This window comes from Otolemur garnettii, unplaced genomic scaffold, assembly GCF_000181295.1.
Source record: "Otolemur garnettii isolate 467f Iridium unplaced genomic scaffold, OtoGar3 scaffold00055, whole genome shotgun sequence".
Classification (NCBI taxonomy): Eukaryota; Metazoa; Chordata; class Mammalia; order Primates; family Galagidae; genus Otolemur; species Otolemur garnettii.
In genome coordinates, this window is record NW_003852450.1 from 2,652,344 (window position 1) to 2,661,190 (window position 8,847).

Genomic DNA, 8,847 nt, shown 5'->3' on the forward strand with positions numbered 1-8,847 from the left:
AAAAAAAAAAAAAAAGGAAGTAAATGTCAGGCCAGGTGTAGTGGCTCACACCTGTAATCCTAGTACTCTGGGAGGCTGAGGCTGGTGGATTGCTTGAATTCAGCTGTTTGAGATCAGCCTGAGCAAGATCAAGACCTCATCTCTATTAAAAATAGAAAAATTAGCTGGGTGTCATGGCAGGCAACTATAGTCCCAGCTACTCAGGAGACTGAGGCAGGAGGATGGCTTGAGCCCAGGAGTTTGAGGCTGTTGTGAGCTAGGCTAACACCACAGCACTCTAGCTAGCCTGGGTGATAGAGTGAAACTGTCTTATTAAAAAAAAATAAAATAAAATAAGAAGGAAATGTCTCTTAGTCAAATGAATGGGTAAACTGGTAAGAATGAGGAGCTAATCGAGGAGATGAACCTCTTCTACTGGGCCATAGTGACAACCAGCATTGACTCTGCACCTTCTCCACCAGGTACTTGGCAAACACTATTTCATTTACTCCTCACAAACCAAAACTCTCCAGGATAGCTTGTTACCCCCATTTTGTAGGTGAGACCACCAACACTAAGAGGAGTTCAGCCATCTGCCTAACGTTCTACAGTCAGCATGTACAGGACTGAAGACAACAGCTGGTCTGACCTATTCTGTTCTCCCTCCAACACCAGGATTCATTCTTCTCTTATGTTCCCCTGATGCCCTCTTCCTCTCACACCCGAGGAATAGGAAGGGGAAGGGAGGAAGAGGGAGTACAGGGGTGAATTCTGGGGTCTAAGCTACCCTGCCTTTCATTCAGCTCCCTGGATTTTGCAGAGTTCACTGGCATCCACTTCTCGGGTTTATCTTCACACATCCCTGTGTGTCTGAGAGTGCTGGAAGAGGCTGGCCAAACCCACTGGGAATTTGCCTGATCTTAGAAATCTAGCAGACTCAAGATGTTCCCTTGGCAAACAAGGAAACTGAGGCCCAGAGAGGGATGACTCTGAGACTGTGTGACACCGTCCTGTGGGTACGTGGGTTTGGCTGGGGAATTCCACAGCTACCCTAGCCTCACCCAGTGGAACACAATGGGCACCCACAACAGACTTCAGGCCTGACCCTCCTCCCTTTAGCAAGCCTGTCTGTGGGAGAACTGTCACACTGAAGAATATGCCATCACTTCCTCCTCCCACTTTCTAATCCCACAGAACCGAAGCAGTGTCAGGCTCTGACGGCCAAGGGGAGCTGACGTGGCCAGGCCTGGGCGTGGCTCTAGCCTCTAACCCTCCACCCCTCAGCACAGAGGGGAGCCAACATCCTTTCTCATCATAGCATCTTTCCGTGGCTTGTCTGTTCCCTCTGGACTCTTGCTCCAGGGCACCTGATCTCCCACTAATACCAGCACTGTGCTGGGTGTTTTCATGTACCTTCTCTTACGCACTACCTATGTTATTCCTATTTTACAGATTACAAAACTGAGGTTCAGAAAGGTTAATCAACATGCCAGGCTGGGCATGGTGGCGCATGCCTATAATGCCAACACTTTGGGAGGCCAAAAATGGAGGATCACTTGTGACCAGGAATTTGAGACCAGCCTGAACAACATAGCAAAATCTTGTCTCTACAAAATAAAAAAAAAAAGAAAGAAAGAAAAATTAGCCGGACATGGTAGTGCACACCTGTAGTCCCAGCTGCTCAGGAGGCTGAGGTGGGAGGAGGATCATTTAAGCCCAGGAGTTTGAGGCTTCAGTGAGCAATGATGATGCCACACCACATTCTAGCCTGGGTGATAGAGTGAGTCCCTGCCTCTAAAAAAAAAAAAAAGAAAGAAAAAACATGCCTACGGTGTCATTGCTAGTAAGTGGCTGCACAGGAACTAGAACCAAGTCCATGTAAGGGCTGGGGCCCGTGTTCTTCTTAACTGACCATGTGCCACCCTCAGATGGCCTCTTCTGCTAAATGGACTGGCCTACTGCTCCCACCATGACCGCTAAAACTCCATGCTGCAGGGCTGGGATGAGCAGCTGCTAAACCAAGGCCTGTGATTACCCAGCCTGTGAAATGCTCATCCAGGATGGATCTGATCAGTGGGTAGGACCCAGAGGCTCTCTGTCACCTGTGAAGATGGCAGGGAGGGACTTCTAACCTCTGCAGAGGGAGGCAGCCTCCAGGAGGCAGGGCCTACCCTCTTCCTGTGTGCCTGCTCAACTCTCTGGGACTGGACCTTGACTCTGAAGGGCCACCCGGGGGAAGCAGTCTCTGGACATCTCCTATTTGCCTGAGGTGAGTAATAAGTGGTGTGAACCCCGCAGACTGTCTTTATTCACTGTCAAAATGGAGTCTCTCATTCTTCTTCCCTCGGGTCAGCTCCTGGAGCTCCCCACCCTGGGTGCCCACCGGCTGGACACATCTCTGTGGGACCAGATGCACCTGTGCCTGGCCCTGCCCTCCCTTCCCTCTGAGAGCTGCCAGTCAGAAAGACAGGCCGGTTACTGTCGTACGCTCCACTGTTTGTCTCTGAAGCAAGGAGGCTGTTGCTTCTCAGGGGTTCATAGTTTCTCGTACTCATCTACAAAAAAACAGTTAAATGATAGAAAAGTCTAGAAGCTCCTGAAAGAGCTCCTCTCATAGTTTCTAGCCAAGCTACAGCCATTTCCCTGTAGGGAAAGGCAGCTGTGTTGTGACTTTCAAAGGCCTGGTTTTGAACACAGTGAGAGTTAGAGCTGCTTTAGCCTAAGGTTTATTGTTCGTCCTGTTCTCTTTTTCTTTAGCAGATAAACCCATCAATTCTCTCTTTTCCCACCACAAACATGGGGAAGTGACGCAAGTGACTGTGGGTACCCCTGCCAGGACTGACGCAGAAGGCAGTGGCTCTGACCTCACCCTTCTGAGGCCTGGCCCTCTGGATGCAGGTGGGGAGCCCATCCTGGAGCGCCAGGAGCCCCATGTGTCTTAGAATGTCAGTGCTCAGGTCTGGGATGGCAGCTGCTCACACCAAATCTGGCAGACAAGTTCTGACCCACAGACTGAATGAATCACCTCACAAAGTAGGCTGGGCGACCAGCCAGCAAGTCATAGGCATGAGGTCTCACTGATCCTTTTCCTACCCAGGAGGTGGTGTAGAATCTAGACCAGTGGTTCTTAAACTTGGCTGCCCAGGAATCATCTGGGGGGACCTTGAGAAGCATGGCTAGCAGGGCTTATCCTTGGACATTCTGATTTAATGGGTATGAGCTATAGCCTGGGCATAGGAATTTTTTAAATCTCTTATTTGATTCTAATGTGCAACAGTGTTTGGGAAGAACTGACATAGACCCTTCACAATTCCAGACCTCAAGAGTCCCCCATCTACCTACAGATTTAACATTTTGGTGCCAATAAATACATACTGCCCCAAAGGTTTACTTAAAAGTCAGTATCTGCGGTCTGAACAAGATTGATAATACAGTGATCCTCCAAGGGTGAGATAAAGACCTCATTTTCTGTGTACCTGTCAGACTCTCAGGTCCTCAAAGTGAAATATTTGTCTCTGTCCATGGGCACACAGAAAAAACCAAGCAGATAGAGCTGTCCCTTGGAGTGACCCAAGATAGAGACAGATGGGGAAAACCTTATGATTTGACAAATATAGGCACTGGCCTGCGAGGTGTCTCTCCTGGGGGGTTTACACATCTCAGTGCATATGGCAGGGAATTCTGCTCTGATTAAGCCCCTGGCATTGGTGGCAGATGGCTGAGCTGTTCCCAATGCACCCAGCATGTTCAGGGCACTGGTGAAAATAGGTTTGTGCTCACATGTGCTAAGCCATGGAAAATGGCTGTGTCCTCTTTTAGCTCTCGAGGTTATTGGGGTACAGCCAAGTGAAGAGGCTGAGTGCTTGGGTCACAGCAGAGATGCCCTTACCCTGAGCCATTCTCTGATGTTTCTTTTTCTTTTTGAGACAGAGTCTCACTATGTAGCCCTCAGTAGAGTGCTGTGGTGTCACAGCTTACAGCAACCTCCAGCTCTTGGGCTTAGGCGATTCTTTTGCCTCAACCTCTGAGTAGTAGGTGCCCATCACAACACCCGGCTATTATTTTGTTGCAGTTTGGCCAGGGCCAGGTTTGAAACTGCCACCCTTGGTATGTGGGGCCAGTGCCCTACTCACTGAGCCACCGGAGCCATCCATTCTCAGATGTTTCTGTTAATACATTCTTAGCAAATTAAGGAGGACCCCACCCTGCTAGTCTGGGCCCTATTGCAGAGCTGATTTGCCCTATTGCAGAACCTTTGTTGAGGTTCTCTTTATTCTATTTTTAAAACAACAAAAACAAAACACTGGTTAATTCTGCTAACCAATGACATACATAAAGTCTTAATTTTGGTCACTGGGTGCACCCAACACTCTGAGAAGGAGAAGCTCTGGGTCAGTCTTTTGGCTCCTAGTGTCCCGGGAATGCTACAGCCAAGCAGGGACCCCAGGATGAGGAGTGGGCTGAGGACAACGTGCATCACACCCTCAGTGCCTCATTTTTGCTAAAAATTTCACTCTCCCTCTTTTAAACTTAGCCTCTTCTTCCTGCCAGGCACTTTCACCATATCACTCCTGTCCCCCCCATCTCAAGTCCCCTATTAAGGCCTCGCTGATGATCCAAGACCTGAATGACAATGACAATAATGATGATGATGATCCCTCATTACATCTAATTACGGGTCATGCACTATTCTACTCACCTAGCATGTATTAGGTCACTTCAAATTTATGACAAAAGATACAATTATCAGGTCCATTTTATAGTAGAGGAAACTGAGCCACAGTAAGGTTAAAACTAACCTATATCTAAAGCTAACACTATACTATCTAGTACTTAATATGCATCTATTTATAAGAACCTCCCAGTAGATCATCTAAGTTATTCTTTCCAACTAGACTGAAGCTCTTAATGAATTACATCATTCATCCCTTTCTTTTCTTTTTTTAAAGAGACGGGGTCGTGCTATGTTGCCCAGGCTGAAGTAGAGTGGCTATTCGCCAACTCAATCACAGCTTCAAAATCCTGGCCTCAAGTGAACCTCCTGCCTCTGCCTCCAGAGGCGTTGGGATTATAGGTGCATGCCACCATGCCCAGCATACTTCTATTTCTTCTCATGCTTGGTAGCACCGAGCATGAGGTAGATAGTAAATACTCGCTCAAGAACCTTCCATGGTCTCCCATTCCCTACAATGGTGGCGGGGGAAGGTCTTATTTACTCCTAGGAGTTACAGAGCAGTAAGCCTTGTGTTTCAATTAGAGTGAGTTCCGGAAGAGAACTCACACCTGTCTTGTCCACCATGGCATCCCAGAGCCTAGTTACAACTTGACACATAGTAGGGGCTTTGTAAATTGTGCAGGATGACCCCAAGTGTGTGTTTGCCTTCTGACTTTATGTGATCTTGAAGAAGTCAGATAACCTCTTTAAGCCTCAGTTTCTCCACCTATAAATGTGTGACAAAAATCTTTTTCCTCATAGGATTTGTGCAAAGGTAAACTCAAATGACATAATAGGTGTGAAAGTGTTTTGAAAACTAATCAAACCCACCCAAAGGCACGTAGTGTTACTGTCACTCCAGAAGGACAAAGACCTGGCTCATTTCTCACTTTACTTGAACACGTATTCTAGATGAGCCCCCATGCCCTCAGAGTTCTTTCCTTTCTCTACTCCAATGACTGCCAAACCTTTTCTGTAAAGGACTAGATAGTAAAATATTTCAGGCTCTGCAGGCCATTCAGTCTGTTGCAACTATTCAACTTTGCCATCGTAGCACAAGGCAGCCACCGGAGAGGTGTGGCTACGTTTCAATCAAATTTTATTTATGGAATCTGGCCCATGGGCCGTGATTTGCTCTACACTGTTGTTTGTGCAGTCTGGAATACACACCAGATTACATACTCCTCATTTCTCCTTGTTCCATTTCTCCATGTAGTTTCCCCCTAAAATTTCTCTTCCCCATAGTAATCTCCCCATTCCCTGCTCTCCAAATGCATCAGATCCTGATTCCCAAATGGAGAAAGGTATAGTTTCCCCTCATCCCTTCCTTTCTCCTGAATCGTACTTCCTGTATTTCCCGTGTATTTCCTCACAACACCAGTTAATGGGCTTTTGTAAATTCACTCTCACTTTTTTTTTTTTTTTTTTTTTGAGACAGAGCCTCAAGCTTGTCCCCCTGGGTAGAGTGCCATGGCATCACACTCACAGCAACCTCCAACTCCTGGGCTCAAGTGAGTCTCCTGCCTCAGCCTCCCAAGTAGCTGGGACTACAGGCGCCTGCCACAACGCCCGGCCATTTTTTGGTTGCAGCCATCATTGTTGTTTGGCGGCCCGGGCTGGGGATTCGAACCCGCCACCTTAGGTGTATGTGGCTGGCACCTTAGCCGCTTGAGCCACAGGCGCCGAGCCAATTCACTTTCACTTAATGGACATTTTTCACAAGTAGACAAAGGCTTGGTAACATCACTAGAATCCTACTCACTCTCCATTCTCTAGAAAGCTGGCTGGGGCAGGGATGCAGGTGGGTGCCTAGGCTCACTCCCTGACTCAGAGACTCAAACACCAGCCCCATGGCCCCAAAGCCTCAGATTTCTGTTGCAGCAAAACTGCCAATTATCATGTGTCCTGAGTCTCTGCAGCTGCTTGATACTGTTAAACCCATACTGGAAAAAAAAAAACAAAAACCACCACACTGCAAGAACCTACTTCAGAGCCTGTATGGCTACATTTGACATCTCATTATAAGTTGCTTTTTATTGTTTAATCATTGTTTCACTTATGTTAATCCATCTCCCTAGTTAGATGCTCCCTGGGAGATGGAAGGAGACAGACATTAGTCTGGTGCTTAAGTTTCTTTGGCACGTGTGTGGGGCTTGGCTAACTATTGGGGTGACCTCCAAGGAAGTGTCAGATTTGTCTTGTTGACTGGGTGGCAAGGGAGGGCAGGCCGGCCTAAGTGACTTTCAGCCCAGAGCCCACTATGGGCCACGGACACCAGAGAACCAGGTCTAGGAGCATCTCACTGTCCTGTACCCCATGGGTCTGATGCCAAAAGCCATCAAATGACCTGTGACCTTCAGCAAGTCACTTCCCTTCTCAGGGGCCTCATTTTCCTTATCTGTGAAATCATGAAGTAAGACTAGAGAAGGTCTAAGGCCCCTTTGCAGGACTAAGATCTTCCACATAAGATAAGGTAGTTTTTTCATCACTGCTTCCTCTTCTATTTCGGAGAATGGGGTGTGGGGATAGGGACCTCTTGGAGGCTACTGGGACCCTTTGAATTGCAGCAGGAATGCCTGGTCTAACAATCACTTAAGGACATTTCTAAGTCCGAAGCTTTGCTCTTCTCAATGCTCTCTACCTGCTGTCTCTGCTTGTCACCAAGACTCCATCTTAGCCATGCTCAATAGGGCTACACCTTCTTAACTCAGACAACTTGAGAAAACAAGACAAAAAATACCCCGGAAGTGTGGAGCCTTTACCACATTTCCTCTTTCTCAGCTCTTAGCAAATCTGTGAGCAGCAACTGGTTCACCCCTTGGGCGAGAGCCATCTCCAGGCCTGAGTCAGAGAGGAGAACTTCTGGTACGTCTTGTAGAATGACCAGCTGCAAGTGCCTTCCACACTCCACATACCCGCTGTTTCTGTTGGGCCTACCCTAAATGGGAACCGTGAAGGCAAGGGGAAGACACCGTCTGTGTGGGCTGGGTTTGAAATGCCCTGCTCAATGTCCATACCACATTCAAGAGTCACCAGTCCCTTTGTGATTATCTCAAGGAGAAAGGAAAGAGGGAGCCCCATGGAGCCTCACTGGAGGCCCATGATCCCCTTCCAGGTGCTAAAGGGCCTATGTCCTGGGGTGGAGTCCCCAGTCCCACCTATGGCAGTGAAGGGGGTGATTCCCACAGGTTTATCTACAGAGCTGTCCATTGTCCTCAAAATACAAGGGTTGCAAACGCTTAAAGTATATTCTCCACTAGGTTACTTGCTGCAGAGCAAGGCTTCAGTGTGGAGCTGTCCACAGGAGCAGCTCTGGGAGGGTGTAGCAGAAGAGCAGGAGAAAAGACCTGGGTTGTGGGAAAGGAAAGAGCCTGAAATCCAGGCAGATTGTCAATGTCCACAGTCAACAGAAACTGAATGAACTGTCTATGAGTGAGGTCTCTGAAAAGCACCAGGGGAGGTGAAGCAGACCGGGTGTGGTCACTGGCCTTGGGAGCCCACAGATTATCTAGAAGAGAAGACAGAGGCGCATGCACTGTAGCACACCAGAGCAAGCACAGCATAACCTGGGCTTCAGGCCACCCAGATCAACTTCCTGTGATGAAGGTCAGTCATTCCAGCAGACTCCCCAGGGTGCCAGCATGTCCCAGAGCACTGGCACAGGGTCCTCACTCTTGGAGGTGGCCATCTCAGTCTGTGCACAGGAGGAGCTCACCTAGTCAGAATTAGGGAACAGCAGTCCATGTAGGGGGCCTTAGAACAAGGTATAAGCCCTGAAGTGCCTCACTGTAATAATAAAAATTGCCAACAGCCAGGTACTCCACTGAGGGCTTCACAGTCAGCTCGGATTTAATCCCCTAAATAACTCAACAAGGGAAGTACCCTTACTACCCAGAGTCCCTCCTCTTAACCACTAGACTATGCTGCCATGCATGTAGGCCCACAGGTATCTTGTGCTGGCCATACTCTTGGTCTTCTGTGAACTCGAGCAAATCAATCTCACTGAAATTAAGATTTTATTGTTGGCTCGGTGCCCATAGCTCAGAGGTTAGGGCACCAGCCACCTACACCAGGGCTGGCAGGTTCAAACCTGGCCTGTTCCTGCTAAATAACAATGACAACTACAACAAAAAAATAGCCAGGCGTTGCGGGGG

At 48.2% G+C, this 8,847-nt stretch overlaps 1 protein-coding gene across 1 annotated transcript in view; it reads right to left on the reverse strand.

The window, feature by feature from the left end:
• RASSF5 (Ras association domain family member 5) overlaps positions 1-8,847 on the reverse strand; it is a 31,392-nt gene that overhangs the window by 6,403 nt on the left and 16,142 nt on the right. The gene's annotated exons all lie outside the window — the stretch shown is intronic.